At 43.7% G+C, this 17,592-nt stretch overlaps 1 protein-coding gene across 3 annotated transcripts in view; it reads right to left on the bottom strand.

The window, feature by feature from the left end:
* The window catches only part of LOC128686258 (brain tumor protein), a 163,980-nt gene extending 148,335 nt beyond the window's left edge, over positions 1-15,645 (bottom strand). For 2 of the 3 annotated variants that reach the window (XM_070085798.1, XM_070085797.1), the window contains exon 1: positions 14,900-15,645. The gene's annotated coding sequence lies outside the window, so the exon portion shown is untranslated. The remainder of the gene's footprint in view (positions 1-14,899) is intronic. The other variant, XM_070085796.1, reaches the window with a different exon arrangement.
* Between the last annotated feature and the right edge of the window lie 1,947 nt (positions 15,646-17,592).

Consider the following 17,592-nt stretch of genomic DNA (forward strand, 5'->3'; position numbering starts at 1 on the left):
TATGTGAATGTCTTTGTATATAAAGTTTCATACACAATATGAATAAGAGTGCCACGCTTTAGATTATATAGCTATTTTGTGTTTGAGATATGGCTGTATTTCATGGATATGATAAAGCCACCTGTATGTTCAGGTGTGGGTTGTTCTATGTTTAGTTATATGTATGTTGTGTGTTCCGGTTGGACTATTTGGGGGGGGGTATCATATAGCCCCAGTAGAACGTGTGTTTCTTATGTATATGTTCAGTGCTGGGATAGGAAATGTGGAGTTCCTTGTTTTTCTTATTTAATGCTTCACTTTTTTTTAAGTGAATTATGTATAGCACACATGTATAATGTGTACTAAGTTTTTTAAATAAAATATAAAAAAATAAGATTTTATAGCATAAAATAAGATTTTATAGCATAAAATAAGATTTTATGCATAAAAATAAGATTTTATGCATAAAAGATACATATGTAAGGGCCCAGGCCCTTACATATGTATCTTTTATGCATATATCAGGTATTTCTCTCTCCATTACAGAGTAATCCAAGTACTGTGAGGAGTTCCTATTACCACGGTTTAAGAAAACCATACAATCGTGTCATTACGATTTGGCGAGTCATAGTTTAAGAAGTTTATGCGGCCACTGTAAGGCAACCGTACATTATCCAACTCTGTTCTCTCCTGCCTTGAAAGCAACAACGACGTATGGCTACCTTGGTGTTTTATATCATTATATTGACTTTTCCCCAGTAACGCTAAACATTTATTTAAAGGACTCCATGAATGAAGGCTGCTGTTGATTTATCTTGGGCCCTCACGTACACTGGTCAGATGGACCCTAAAAAAATATTTTCAGGGCAAGGCATTAAACCCGTGAAAGATTCATACAGCCTGGGAAATGGGAGTCAATTATATTTGATGCAAGGAAGGAGAGTAGGCAATTTCTTGGATCAAGAGCCCTTCAACTATAAAAGCAAATTCGATGAAGTTGTGGCATCACAAAATGTATTAATGCTGGTAGAATTACCGACAATATGTAGGTAAAAGGACAAACGCACCTAAGGTGACATTTTATTGAAGCAACGTTTCGCTCTCCAGGAGCGAAACGTTCACAAAGCTCCCGGAGAGCAAAACGTTACCACAATAAAATGTCACGTTAGCTGCACTTGTGTCATTTTACTTACACCACTAAATGTGAATAAATACCGGAATGAAAAAAAATGGAGAAAATGTTAGTAACCAAAACAGGGCTGAGTAATGTATTAAAGAACTGCGGATTAAGCATATATGATAGCAATGGTTTGATACTACACGAGTGCAACAAAACAAGTAGCGTCTCTGAAGAGAACCCAGTGTAGTTGTAACAATTAGACAAATGTATGGGCTAGCAGGCGTGTTGCAGTGATCTTTTATTTTAATTATGGAAAAGTTTAACCCACCAGGGGCTTTATCATCAATATAAAACAGGGAAATACAAAAGGGACACTATACAAAACGCAAACATCAAACCAAGTGAAAGAAGCTTGTTAAGAACCTGGGCGTTAAGGTTAACTGGTCTTTCTTTTATGGAACACAATAAGGCACGTGTATAAAAAATTAACGACGTCACCTGACTGCTGTGTCCTGACCGGCCTTTAAATCAATTTAGCCTATAATCTGAAGACAATAAAGCTCCAGTGTTCTGCCAACTGCTTTAAGACAAATGACCAAATGAAGAGGATTTAAATAATTGTAAAAAAATATTTAAATCCTCCTTAGTTTATTAGTCAGGGTTAAAAAAAAAAAATGCCATCTGCCAGGGGTGCCCGTACTAAGGCGAGGCACGACACTTAAGAACACACGTGAGTGGGGATAGACAATGACGCTCCGGCGGGCCATGGCAGCAGAGGCTGGCTTACCCATTCTGAAGTGATTTCCTGTACTCGACTATTTGTTGTTGCAGTGGTCGATTCACAGCTAGCACCGCCCCTTTGCTGGTCCCTACTAGGGCTACTCTCCCTGCTCCATGAGCTTTATCGTACCTCTATAACTGATGTTCTTGTAGTAATGGCTAAAGTGACCTGATCTCCATGACTTATGATCAAACTTCCATGAACTTTCAAGCCATTTATTGAGGTAAAATCGAACTGTGCTAGACAAACACAATAGTTTGTATAAAGGAGTATGGTGTGGCCAGTTTACCATGCCGTCTCCTTTACCTTAGAACAAACTAGTGGTGAACATCATCATGCTCTCTTCTTTAACATGCACCCAACAACAGAAGGGTGCTTAATTTAACATTTCTACAGTATGCCCACTTTAGCAAAGGTGAACTATTTAAAAATGCCATGTTGTAACATACGCTTTAACGCAGTATATATTACTGCATACGTATTCACACTCTAACATCAATTCATAAAAGCTAATTCCAGAACACTTTCAAAAACACAATTGATTCGATGAAAAAGGGATGGTAGGGATAAGAATTAAAGGGAAGAAAGAGTAGGGAGAAAAAATATCGAGAGAGAGAAAGAACAGACAGAAGAGAGGAGCAAGAGTAGAGAGAATTAGAGAGAAAGTCAGGGAGAATAAGAATTTGAGGAAAATGCTGACAATGTCCTATGTAGACGTGCCTAGTGGATTCTCAGTGCTTGTACCACCGAAGTGTTAAGGATATACTGGAGTATAGCACAGCTGAAGGACGTGACAGCAGAGAGGGAGGAAGCTAGAAAAAGAGATAGAACCTTTCAGAGAGAGAGAGAGAGAGAGAGAGAGAGAGAGAGAGAGAGATAGAGAGAGAGAGAGAGAGAGAGAGAGAGAGAGAGAGAGAGAGAGAGAGAGAGAGAGAGAGATAGAGAGAGAGAGATAGAGAGAGAGAGAGAGATAGAGAGAGAGAGAGATAGAGAGAGAGAGATAGAGAGAGAGAGATAGAGAGAGAGAGATAGAGAGAGAGAGATAGAGAGATATTATTTATTTTTTTATTATCACACCGGCCGATTCCCACCAAGGCAGGGTGGCCCGAAAAAGAAAAACTTTCACCATCATTCACTCCATCACTGTCTTGCCAGAAGGGTGCTTTACACTACAGTTTTTAAACTGCAACATATATATATATATATATATATATATATATATATATATATATATATATATATATATATATATATATATATATTAATCCCCTGAACAAGGAAAAGAATACCAGCCGCAATGGATGGAAATTGGTCTGCAAAAAAAAAAAAAGCATTAAAGATGAAGATGACAAAATTCTTAAAAATTGTTAGTCAAGACTACCAACTGCTTCTCTGTATTGCCGGAAGAATGTGGTTAAACTATCAAGACACTAAAGCCTTTTGTGGAAGAATGTACATAAACAAAAACCCTACCACAAGAACAAAGTACTAGAACCTTTTCATTGTACATCAATGGTATACAATACCAACAAGATGAAGAATTAGACATGTGCAACATCTGGGTATATTTTATTTGAAACTTCTAAAAATAAAGATACCCAGATGTTGCACATGTTTAATTCTTCAACCTCCTCGTTATTGAGAACTTAAGAATATTCAATTTCTATTGTCACCAATTTACTCGTATTACATAAATTGGTTACAAAAGTGAAACTAAAAATTATTTCACAATCCATAATTCGTTCCATGTCAGCAAATTTAGAGGAGAGAAAATATTCCACTATTTATGCCAAAAGATATGTTGGGTCCTTAGGCAAGCACCATGTGGGGAGTGGCACCCCTCCCAGAAAAAAAGTGCGTTAAGCAGCCAATCATTTATCATTCACTAGTTAAATTTTTTTTTCCAACCCAAGACCTAATGATAGTTCCCCACGGTCTTCACATTAGAATTATTCTAGTAGTTTTAGCTTTTATTTATTAGTGTTTACTTTTTTTATTTTTTTATCCTGAAGCAATGTAAATTTGTCCCTTTTGAACAATGTATTGAAGCCTATGATACTATGGGAAGACGGTTCACATCAGCTTGAATACTCAACTGATGCTTCATTTACCCGATTCGGGAGTTTTCCTATTCAAGCGGCCCGGCCCTTGGCCAAGCGAAGCTCTTATTGTTGGCATTAACCCACCGGCCCACACATCCATTACAGCCTGGCATGCCGCAAACATATTCATCCAGTTTCCTATTTAAAACCTCTACAACTGTTCTAGTAATATTTCAAGTATCTACTGGTAACAGACTGGAAAGTCTAGGCCCACCGATGTTTATATAATATTCTTGTACTTGTGGCTCCCTTGCTTTTCTCAGAGTACTTGACATACCACACATTGCATGGCAGTATAAAGATTTCCTTCAAAATTTCATCATCTAGTTCACTGAGGTCATCTGGCAGCATATCTTCACATAACTCACCTGGCATTCTTCTTGCTAGATCAACAATTTCCTGAACCTGACTTTCTACCTACAGATGAAAAAACCTGTAAAACTAATCCTTCACCACACTAAGCCATATTTAATCTCCAACCAGCGTTTACTGATTATTCTGGTATATTAACCCATTTTTTGTTTTTGTCACATGGGTAAGTGCATCTGCACTGAGTCTTGGAGGTGTTATGTACAGTACCTGCACTCTGATGGAGGGGTGGGGATACGCCCATTTGGAATCATCTGAAATGTGATGTCAGCACACTTCTGCTAAGTCAGTGACTGAATGCATGACAGTGAAAGTGCTTTCTTCTTCGTCGGGTCACCCTACTTCGATGGTACAGCCAGAATGAAAAAAAAAAAGGTCGCAATACAGTGCATCTCAATTCAGTATTAAAATAGCAGTATCAATATCTGTGGTCCCAGACTTTTAAACATCCATTTGACATGTCAAACCAACAGCCTGGTCAACCAGGCTGTTGGTGCTGGCAGCCTGCTGGCCACATATCCACCATAGCCTGGTTGGTCTGGCACTGACCTACCTACCTACCTGGAGGGTGTTCCGGGGGTCAACGATCCCTGCGGCCCAGTCCTTGACCAGACCTCCCAGTGGTTCAATGCCTGATCAACCAGGCTGTTACTGCTGGCCACACGTAGTCCAACGTACGAACCAGAGCCCGGCTGATCGGGTACTGACTTTAGGTATCTGCCCAGCTCCCTCTTGAAGGCAGCCAGGAATCTACTGGTAATTCCCCTTAGCGAAAGAAATTGTCTAGTTTCCTCTTAAAGATACCTTTGACGAGTTCCCAGAGCTCTTCTACTCCCAGGCTCGTCTGTTGCTTGCCTAGTCAACCAGGCTGTTGCTGGTCCGCCGATACATCCATCATACTTTACACTTGTTCCAATGATGGATATCTTCTGGCAAGATGTTAAAAATGCGTAGGACCACAGATGCTGCCCATGACGCCCCTGCCCTTTACTGGGTTTATTCCAAACGTTCTCCCATACATCTCAATCCTGTATGTTATGGCAGTATGCAGATTTGGAACCAGTACTAGTACTATCATGTACATTTTATCAAGTCTCTCTCTCTCTCCTCCATTCCAGCGAGTACTTACTTTGGACTGAGGCGTTTCAGGTAATTTAAATGCTTCACTGGCTCTATGCATGCCGTAAATAACCTCAATCTGTTCTAGCTGTGATATTTCTCCCATCAATACTGAAAAGTACTCTTAAGCAAGCGCACAAGCAATTTGATAAGTCACTATCGGCATTATTTCCCTTATTTCAAAAATCCGCATTATCACTCAGTCATTTTCCTGACCGCTGTGACATTTGCTTTATTATGTTCTTCGCAAGCAAGAAATGTCAGATACACACCTATATCCCTGAACATATTACAAACACTGCCAGAACACCAAGTCTTCAAGGGAAAAACCAGACAAAATGCCTCCGCCTGATCAGCTGGGCTGTGGTTCTTACACTGAACTTTGTGCGGTTGATCTGATCATCCACTAGGAGGCCTGTTCTGGGAACGAAATGTTGATCAGGCCCTGATCCACCGGGAGGCCTGGTCGTGGACCGGGCCGCGGGGGGCGTTGATAACCGGAATAACCTCCAGGTACGTAGGGCGTTGACTCTGAACACACCCCAGGCAAGTGCAAGATTAACCATGATGAGTTAGAAAATATGCAGTGGACTGAAAACAGAAATAGCCTGGTTAACCTGGCAAGTACAAGATAAGCCTGGCCATGACCAGGTAGGACCCTGGAGACTAAGCTTGTTTACCACACCAACAGAGGGGGAGGATTACGAAGGAATACTAAGGTGACGTAGCAATCCAGGGGAGCAGTGGGTCATGACTTTCTCCTGGTCATGATCATGACCAAGAACTAGAGCTCACTCCTCCCCTCCCATTACCTTTTACTTACTAAATACGGCGGAGGTACTTCTCTTCCTAGGGCAAGATCAGTCTCGAGGAGGGGTCAGGGTGATCCCCCCCCCCCCACAGCGAGCTCCAAACAGCCGGGCTGGCCAGACTATCGTGAAACCAAACAGCCGGGCTGACTTTCAAACCAATCGACAGCAACCACTAGCCAAAAACATTACAAGAGTGAAGGCACACAGACGGAACCATGAACTGTGCACACGCACGCGCGCGCACACACGCACGCACACGCACGCGCACACACGCACACACACACGCACACACGCGCGCACACACACACACACACACACACACACACACACACACACACACACACACACACACACACACACACACACACACACACACACACACACACACACGTACGTTACGTATGGAGGGAGCAGGTGGAGTTGCAGCAGCACCCTCTACATTCAACCCCCAACCTTCCACCCTCCACACCATCCTCTCAACACACGGCACTGTGGCGTCATTAAACAACCCTGAACACCTCATTTTCACTTTCTAGATGGAGTGTGAAGGCCCCCGTCACACTATGCGTGCCTGTTGCTACCTCACGGGATACGTGGGGTTGGGGGATGTGTGGAGGGATCGTCTCGGGGGTGGGGTTGTGGAGAGGTCGTCTCGGGGGTGGGGGATGGAGGGGTCGTCTCAGGGGTGGGGGTGTGGAGGGGTCGTCTCGGGGGTAGGGGTGGAGGGGTCGTCTCGAAGGTGGGGGGATGCGTAGTAGTCTCCGGGGTGGGGGGGATGTGTGGAGGGTTCATCTCGGGGTAGTCTCGGGGGTAGGAGGATGTGGAGGGGTCGTCTCGGAGGTGGGGAGATGCGTGGAGGGGTCGTCTCGGAGGGGGGATGCGTGGAGGGGTCGTCTCGGGAGTGGGGGGATGCATGGAGGGGTTGTCTCGGGGATGGGGGATGTGTAGGGGGTAGTCACGGGGGGGAAGGTGTGGAGGGATCGTCTCGGGGGGGAAGGTGTGGAGGGATCGTCTCGGGGGATGGATGTGTGGAGGGGTCGTCTCGGGGAGTATGGTGTGGAGAGGTCCCGGAAGGCGTGGAAGGTGGATCAGGAAGGGGGTCTTCCGAGGAATAGGAACGGGGGGGTCTCCGGAGAGGGACACAACCCCTCTCCCCGCAACAAACGCGTGGTAACAGGGTGACTAACCCCTTCCCTCCGCTACCCCTACAGACGGCGTGAGAACGGGGGTAGGAACACCCTCCCCGTTACAAACGCGTGGTAACAGGGGGGGCTAAGCGCCCCCCTCCCCGCTACAAACTATTGTGAGCGCCAAAGAGGGCGAACAATGATGCCAGAAATGAACTCGTGGACACTGTCTACCTCTCCATGGATACCATCTCTGTGTTAATTGTTGCTGGTAGGGGGTTGATTGTTACTGGTAGGGGGGGGGTTGACTGTTGCTAGTGGATTGTTTGTTACTGGTGGGGATTGTTGATTGTTACAAGCAGAGGGTTGTTGATTGTTGGTGGTGGGGGAGAATATTGATCATGTCTGGCGGGGGGGGGGGGTTGATTGTTGTTGGCGGGAGGGGGGAAGGAAGGTGCTAACTGTTAAATAGTAAATTGAAGAGGGCAGAGTAAGTGAGAAGTGGAGGCGAATGGTTAGCAGTGTGAAGGGGGGGGGGCATTACAGGGGAAAGGGGACATTAGAAAGACAACGGGAAGGGCAATGGGGGAAGCATAGGAGGGAGAGGGGTAGAGGTACAAAGGGGAAGGGGAGAGGCAGAGGTACAGAGGGGAAAGGGAGAGGCAGAGGTACAGAGGGGAAAGGGAGAGGCAGAGGTGAAAGGGAGAGGCAGAGGGGAAAGGGAGAGGCAGAGGTACAGAGGGGAAAGGGAGAGGCAGAGGTACAGAGGGGAAAGGGAGAGGCAGAGGTACAGAGGGGAAAGGGAGAGGCAGAGGTACAGAGGGGAAAGGGAGAGGCAGAGGTACAGAGGGGAAGGGGAGAGGTAGAGGTACAGAGGGGAAGGGGAGGTAGAGGTACAGAGGGGAAGGGGAGAGGCAGAGGTACAGAGGGGAAGGTGAGAGGCAGAGGTACAGAGGGGAAGGTGAGAGGCAGAGGTACAGAGGGGAAGAGGAGAGGCAGAGGTACAGAGGGGAAGGGGAGAGGCAGAGGTACAAAAGTGAAGGGGAGAGATAGAGGTACAGAGAGAAAGGAGCATAGAAACAAAGTGAGGGCAGGAGGGGAGGAGTCAAATCCTGCATGTCTACGCAATCGTCCTGGTTAATGTAAATCGAACCCCCCCCCCCCTTTCTTCTTTAGTAAGGGAACCACGAGTCTAAGATGTTCACCAGTAGTCTTTGATAACAGAGTAAAGGGAAAAGTACGATGACAAGCCAATTTCCTAGCTTTAAATTTCCCAGCAACCTCTAGGATTGTCTCTAAGTCCTTAGTTTTCCAAAACAAGCTGTTTATAACGTCAATATCAAAAGTTTCCAATGTGATATGTTTTCCCTCAAAAAAAATACTCCAAGCTTTTGATAACTTCCAACTTTCCCCATGCTGAGATAATTTGTGCACGAATGAAATGCCACAAGTTACTAATGCTTTAACAAACTCCAAGGTCACTATCAAGGCCACCGATTGAGGCTTTAAGATACATCTAACTTTCAATTAGAGGTCCTTACCTAACAACTTGAGTTATTTTCGTCTGATCCTCGCCAAACGGTTAAACTTTCATTATCAAAGTCCCAAGTCAGCCTTTCTAGGAGAATTCCAAATATTTCAGTTTAACATTATTAGTAAAGCATTTAAATGAAAGCCAATGTCTAGTCAACAACGCTATTCCACATGATTCTATGCTATTTCCTCCATACAATAAAGGATATTAAATAACTACTTCAGCACGTTTTGCTGCTTCGGTATTTTATCAGCACTCGTTTGGCTAATAACGTGGATTCCAACTCGCGAGCTTGCAACGTCAGCAGAGTGGCCTTAGTGATGTAATAGTAATATATATGCATCCGACTTCGATGTTAACACGAGTATACAATGCAACATTACACATGCTTAAAATACCCATCTTATAATACCTATCTTAAAAATGAGTTTTATATTTAAAATAATAATGTACAATATATGCAACTTACCTTCAGCACCAACAGCTTGTGGATATTCATGCATTAATACACGCATCGCAAGTAACACTATACAGTTCATTGTTCTATTACATTTTGGCTAGCAAAATACCTGTATAACTGCTCTCGAGGAGAGAGCAAAGGCAACTGTCCTTCGTGATAAAACAGGAGGCCAGACATGACTCATCGGACCACCCCTACCAGTAGAATACCAACTTCAAGTTCCGCGAAAAAGCGAATCAATACTCTCAACGCTCTTAGCCTTTGTGGCGCAACATCTCCCAACTCACCAGTTCAGCGACCCAACACAGCCACTGCTGACTCCATCCTGACCACCACTTACCCACTCACCTGAAACAGAATTCCCAAGAAGACACTTGCTCTAATTACTGCATCCTACTCAACCTTGCCATACTGTGGTGAATAAAGACCCCAGGAAGTGATGGTATGATGAACACGTAGATATTATTCTCATGTCCTTGAAAGCTGTATTCCACTTCAGAACGATTGTTACCAAAATACGCTCCTAAACTAAATTTGGTAATGGTTCTGGGGATTAGCTCCACCGCGGACCAGTCTTCGAACAGGCATCGTAAAATAAAAGGAAATATTACAGGAATAAGAAGTATTTGGAAGGGTAAGTCAAGATATGTAAATTCTGGACGTATAATTGTATGATTTACCCAACTTGCATGTTCACAACAAAATACAAAAAGATGAGTAATGCTGGCAGTGCAAAAAATTTAAAAAACACGCTCTAGATTCACACTTATGACAGCACGATGGTATTTCCTTGGATGGTTGCTGTCTACTAACCTTTTACCACATCAATAAACTAACTCATGGGACAAACGTTCCCATTATCTATACCTGCTTGGCCTTTGTAACCTAATACCGCACACGAAACATTAAAATACTCGCCACAACGATCATTTTGTCGTCTTATTCTACAATCAAAACGGTGGCCGAGAACAATTCTGCGCCTGCAGATAAGCCTTTAAAAAACAGGATCTCTCCCCTACCCGCCACAAAAGAACATCCAGGTAACCCACACCATGTATGCTGCAACCTTCAATTTCGTTACCTTGACTACTTTATTAGTTTGACATTCGGGATGAGAATATCAACAGATTTAGGAGGATGAGGGGAACTGCGCCAAACAAAAATAATTAGGCTGTCTCGAAAGGAGCATTCACTTTCAAGATGCTGTAAGCTATCACCCAGTCATTTAATCCTACGCACATCTCCCTCTCCTTGAAAGTGTTCATTAAAATTAGCAGCTCTTACAACTAATTTTATAGCAACTGCGTCACACATGGCACCATAGATATAGTATACACAAAGGCACCTAGTTCATTGGGCCCCCCTTGCACGCACGCCCATTACCAATGTATTTATAATAGCACAAAATATTACACAAAGTACCTATATAAGAAAGACCTGGAAAATACATGACATCAGGGGTTGCTACAGTGGAAAGTTGCTCCCCAAGGCAAGGTACTCTCCCCCACTTCCTTATTTTCATTTTTGATAGTGACAAATCATATCATAGCACTAGCACACTTTTGCAGACGGTACTCAAATGTGTATGAAAGTGGCATCCATATTAGTCAGTGAGCCTCCAAGCTCATATGAGCTAAGTTTTCCAGTGGGCTATTGACACTTATGGTCAATAAGGAAAATTTTATTACATCACGAATGAAAAAAAAAAAAGATCTGGGTACAAGACGTTCAAACCACTCAATAGAACATGTCAAATTTAAGACCTTGAGAATGATAAGGTCAGATCTCACGCTCTACGAAGGTTTTATCGTAACTAAGAAAAATGATCGGTTGGATAACTAGAACCGTCAAAACAAAGATGCCAAACCAGTGATGATACTCTAAGTCACTCATTCTCTCAATGGTTTTAATATTGTGTACTAACGGTCTCCAAGGCAGGCGAAATTGCCGAGCTAAAGAATGTGCAGAGAACCTTCTCAGCTCGCATAAACTATGTCAGGCACCTAAATTGCAGGGAGCGCTTAGTCACTAGAACTTACTCCTCAGAACTGTGAGAAAGATGCATCATAATCTACATCTGGAAGATATTAGAAGGATTGGTCCCAAACCTGTACACCAAAATAACTATATACGAACACAAGAAGCTTTACAGACGGTGCACGATACCTCCAATGAAAATCGGGAGAGCGTAAACAGAGCAGTGTTATGGGATCATGATAACACCCTCCCCCTTCATGTATAAAGGGGATTACTAACAAACTCTTAGCTGTCTGCAAGAGACAGCTCCGCAGATCCCCCAAAAGCAGTTCGGGATCAACCGGGTTGTGATTCATATGTTGGACAGCGGGAGGCAAGCACCAACAACTTGATCGATCAGGCCAGCAACCAGGAGGCCTAGTCTGGGACTGGACAGTGGGGGCGATGGCCCCTAGAAACGACTCGGGATAACCTTCGGTATTCCTTTTAACAATTTGTAAACCACGACAAGGTACGCAACAAAATTTGTGCTGCTCAATCCTTTACATGAAGGATCTATTTCTACGACTTTTAAAAACAAACTTACCTACCTACCTACATTTACCACACCAATAAACTAACTCATGGGACAAACGTTCCCATTATCTATACCTGCTTGGCCTTGGTAACCTAATACCGCACACGAAACATTAAAATACTCGCCACAACGATCATTTTGTCGTCTTGTTCTATTACCTCCAGGTAGGTAGGTAAGCCTACCTATCTCCAGGTAGGTAGGTAAGCCTACCTACCTCCAGGTAGGTAGGTAAGCCACGCAGACATCGTTGGGTTATTTCTGGTTAAATCTGGATAATTTACCACAGATGTAAGTCTAGAATTAAATTATTTCAATGTATAATGTCTAAAATCATAAATGGTTAACCATAAAAAACTTATCCACCTCACAAAATGAGAACGTTTACAACATATCAGAACGTAATTCTATAAAAATAACATTCTCAACCGATAAATAATGGCATATCTAGCTACATGCATCAGCCTACCAGATGTGTCAGACATAAACAACTATTGAATACATGCCCACGCACGGCTGCTCAATAAAGGCCACCCAGGTCCAGTGTACATCATCTTTTTTGTTCAAGTCCGTAAGGTTATTTAAAAGGTCTACGTCGAACTAACTGGCATCTGCATATTACTACCCAACCTATATCTAAAATGACTTACTTGACTAAGATCGTGCCAGATTATACGGTAAATGTTAACTTTCCTACTCATTAAATCACAGAAATAACATACCTACTAGCCTATCAGAGGCATTTCTAATTATAGTAAATTATCGAAAGGGCATCACTATCAAACCATTATCTGGGGAGTGCCCATACCCTCCATAAAAATCGACCTTTTCATCAGGTGACCTTGTGCTTATCGCATTAAAAAGAAACATTTCTCATTAATTAAACCGCTTTGAACCGACATACTATTCTGCCGTAAAGAAAATTATAAATAACCTTCCCCAACAATTCCTTTACTAAGCGTTACATTCGAGGCTTCAGAAATGTATTAATACTAGCCTATTTCAAGCCACCTGTAATCATTAACGTCAATATGGGAATTTAAAATCAGCACTTTTTCAAATAATGCCAGATAAACAAAAACTCATCTACCTCACTCGGAAAGTTGTCGTACAGCTGTTGCAAACTTTAAATACTTCGTATATTTTCTTTCCACTGTTATCGAAATAGGCAGAAAGACCACTGGACGACGTCAGTGCATCCGTTGCAACCTAGTGAATGCAGCGAAAGACCAATTGTTCCTGACTTGAAACCACAAAGAGTAATCTTTTTCAACACTATGTAATAAGTCAGTATCGCCTTTTTTTTTTAAACTCGACTTGTGTAGCACACAAAAAGCTGACGAGAACAAAAGATGTGGTCACGTGCAAAGTGTGTCACGCTTCACGACTACCAGAATTGCGCAACACCAAGACACTGAAGGCGAAAGTCAGGTAGACAGTAGACCTATCCTCTACTCCCTTTATTATTATCTTCCCGTGGAATGATTATTTACTAAATCTTAAAACTAAAAAGCTCCCTCCCCCTCCAAGCATTACATGAACTACAAACGTGAGCTGTCAGTGAGGTAACAGGCGAGCATATGGTCCACACCACCTCCGCTCACCTCTGTACCGTGTGTAAACAACACTTTCTCCTACCACCAACCCCTCCAGGGAGGTCCCTAAATGTCGGTGATGGTCTTTATCAAAAATTCGACCCGCTCTCTCTTTCCCTGGCTCAATTTGACTGCCTATTTCCCAGTAGCTCTACGACTCCTACGGGTTTGAAGCTTCCCCTTAAATTATTTTTTCTTATCAAGCACGTCTTGTAACTCGAAAAAATCAGCCAATGTGTAATGTCGAGAGCACTGACAGGTTAAGGCCTATAAAGGATGAAATGCAATGTATGTAAAGTCGAAATATACTGAATTTTAAAAAACAAGCCTATGACATTTGCAAAAATAAAAGCATTGTAATAATGTAGCCTAGACCTCGCCTAAATACTACCTGAAACTGCAAACAGGCTCGTCTTGCTTGACACTACAGAAATATCACTAAAGCATTCCTAATACTACTACTATTACCACAACTTATGACTAAAACAGCAACATTACTGAAGCGTTGTTCCTTAAAACATTATTGCAACCTTACACAAACCTTAAGAAAACTAAATATTACAAACACTAATAAAACCGTTCACAACCTACAATTTCGAGAATCAACATTAATTACGTAAAACTATATTTCAGAAATAACACCTACTTCAGTATTACATAATACTTAAAGTATTGCGGTCAGACAGTCGAACACTACAGGACTAGTCTACATTTTCTGCCCCTACACTACGCATTTCATGTACAGTATTTACCGACATTCCTAAAATTATTACAACATACCCAACATATTACAAGACATTCCATACTTAATATTAAATGCCACGCAATACTAACACCGCGAACAACCTTGCCTTCAAGCGCAGAATTAACGACTGGAAAAAAATAAGTGTTAAATATAGACCAAAGGAAACTGTTATAAGGGTGTTACTGTGTTGGTCTACCTATTACTTTCAAACCTCGCCTGAGGCTCTCTAGTTTCGTCATTATCTTTCTTGTATCTTTGTCCAGCTCGTTTGTGTGTGTGTGTGTGCAGTCAGTCCTTGGAGTTACTGTAGTGATGAAAGCAAATTTACAAAGCACGAGAGAAAGTTTCATATATGAGGCTGTCCTTGTATCCAGCAGCATGATGAACAACAAAGTAGGTTAGCCAGGCCGTGTCGACCTTGGCTGCTGCACTTTCATTTTCACCGTCGATTTCCTTTCTTGGCATTATAGCCTCAAAATTGCGGCGAAGATCACATATTTTGGTTAACTCACAGCAGTAATGTGGACTTTAAGCTGCTGTTATGGCTGCCTGAAGCTGTGGCGGGAAAACTGAGGCGTTATTCAACAGGTTCTCCGAAAACTTACCTCTGAAAGTGAAGTCTGCGCATTCAAACTCGCGTCGAGGATTTCTTCTTTTTTTCTCGTAAAATTTAGTGGGGTCCTCATTCAAAATTTCACCATTGGGGAATGAAGGGATTGGGAGTGAGGAGCACCACACCTTCTCAAATCTCTTATTGCACCTTACAGAAGCCCACACACACTCGCGAAGCTCGCATTAAAAAGTTTTCAGATATACAATCTGGAGAGTCAGGTCATGGGAGTGACTAGGTGAGGCGGGAGGGACGGCGGCTGGAGCGTGTGTCTTGTCTCACAGTTGAAGCAACACTAAGTTGCCAGAGACACGCGGGCGGCGGCCAGGCCCGGCCTCACGCACACACTCCCGCCTACAATACTACTCCTATTTTAATCCCTCGCTCTCCCTCACTGATATTTACTTCTCTTTATCATTTGCCAAATGACGTAAATGATACTCATGTGATATAGTGTCACAATTTTTACACTAGAGCTACAGAGGTGAGGGTAGAGGGCATTATAGTGCGGTAACATCACACATCTGCCACCGTAAACAAGAGCACGCGCGCCAAATCTCTTTGTCCCGCACGCTCGCCTCACAACCGCCAGTTTGCGAAAAGAACGCAGCTAACATCCCTCTAATATCCTTCATTTTCACGTGACAGTCATTGTTTGCCATCGGGGGTGACGTGTAAGTATCAGTAGATTGTGGAGGAGTAGAGCAGGAGGCATGAAGGAGGCGCAGTGCAGCACTTTCTTTGTCCCGTCCCCGCCCAGTAACGTGAAGAGACTCACGGGCGCGGTGCTACACCCGCGGTTGCCACTATTACCAACCCAAATTACCTTTTTGATATACACGCTACGCATTTAATTACGTAGTGGCGTTAGACTGTCGTCGGCCTCCTTAATCCCAGCTACAGACGCGATCAACCAAGTTCATCGCTCGTATACGCTCGCCAAACGCCACCACGCTTGGAGGGAATTTGTGTAACTACTTAACAATAGAAACACAACAAATACGCATTTAAACAGCAACATTTTCCCTTGCCTAAGACCAGTTTGGTTAAGAAGGAGTCTGATAGGAAGCCACACCAATGAGGGACCTACGCACATGGATGGTTTGAGGCAGGTACCAGAGAAGTAGGAAGATGTTTAGATGGTATAGAAGCATATGGTAGGTGAGGGCGGCGGGGGTAGGCTGTTGGCGCCCTCACTCACTCACCGGAGACCCCACTGATTCACAACACTATCCTCCCTCCCTCTATACCTCCTACCCACCCTTCATCCCTCCCTCCGTAACCCCGAACTTACCTTCTGTCCTCCCCTCCAACCCACCCTCTACATCACTTCCTCCCTACCCCCACCCTCCTTCCCTTTCTACTTCCTACCCTCCCACCATTCCTTCCTTCCTCCCCCTTATCTCCCACCCTCCCTCCTACCCCATTCCTCCCTCCTTTTTATCTTCATCTCTTCCTTCCTCCCTCCTACCTTCATCCCTTCCTCTCTCTACCTTTCGCCCTCCTAACGTTTGCCGCCTACCTCCCTCTCCCAGCCTCTAACCATCACTCCCTCCTCTCCTTCAACCTCCTTCCCTCTCTCTACCTCTCTTTTTCACCCCACCCTCCCTGTCTACCTCTTTGCCTACTTCCCTCTTCCTCCCACCTCCCTTTATCCATCTACCTCCCATCCTCAGCCCTTCTGCCCCTCAATCTCCCTACCTCCCACTATCTTCCAAAATCTCTATATCTACCACTATCATCCATCCTTCCTCCCTTAGTAAGTTTATTTAAGTACAGGTACACATAAGTACAATTACAATGGTCAACAACCAAAATGCTGCCGAGACCAGAGTAGCAATTTCCAACTAATTTTAGATCACTGATAATGAATATCATGGTTAAAATTGTTTGTTAGCTCTACTATTCAATATACACCTACGTGTCATAACAGCTTCCAACAGGCTTGCGGCAGTGTGTTTTTTACCACATTGAGTCTCGCTGCCCTTCATTATTGTTCCAGCAGTCCTAGACGGTGGTTGTGTTGTGCAAGTTTATATTTTGAGGTGAAAGGTAGGTGATTTTCATAGGTTGTTGCTCTTCTGATGGGCTTGCAGGGAGGATACACCGAGTACTGCTGCTTTCTATGTGACTGGGACAGCCGTGCAAGAGGTTCCCACTACATCAGGAGAGACTGGCCACCTCTCTAGGCTGGAATACTGCTGTACATTAACATCTCCATACAAAGCAGGTGAAATCGCAGATCTAGAGAGTGTACAGAGATCCTTTACTGCACGTATAAGTTCTGTCAAGCACCTTAACTACTGGGAACGCTTGAAAGCACTTGACTTGTACTCGTTGGAACGCAGGAGGGAGAGATATATCATAATCTACACTTGGAAAATCTTGGAAGGAATGGTCCCAAATCTGCACACAGAAATCACTCCCTACGAAAGTAAAAGACTGGGCAGGCGATGCAAAATGCCCCCAATAAAAAGTAGGGGCGCCATTGGTACACTAAGAGAAAACACCATAAGTGTCCGGGGCCCAAAACTGTTCAACAGCCTCCCATCAAGCATTAGGGGAATTGCCAATAAACCCCTGGCTGCCTTCAAGAGAGAGCTGGACAGATACCTAAAGTCAGTGCCGGATCAGCAGGGCTGTGGCTCGTACGTTGGACTGCGTGCGGCCAGCAGTAACAGCCTAGTT

Source organism: Cherax quadricarinatus, chromosome 17, assembly GCF_038502225.1.
Source record: "Cherax quadricarinatus isolate ZL_2023a chromosome 17, ASM3850222v1, whole genome shotgun sequence".
In the NCBI taxonomy this organism is placed as follows: Eukaryota; Metazoa; Arthropoda; class Malacostraca; order Decapoda; family Parastacidae; genus Cherax; species Cherax quadricarinatus.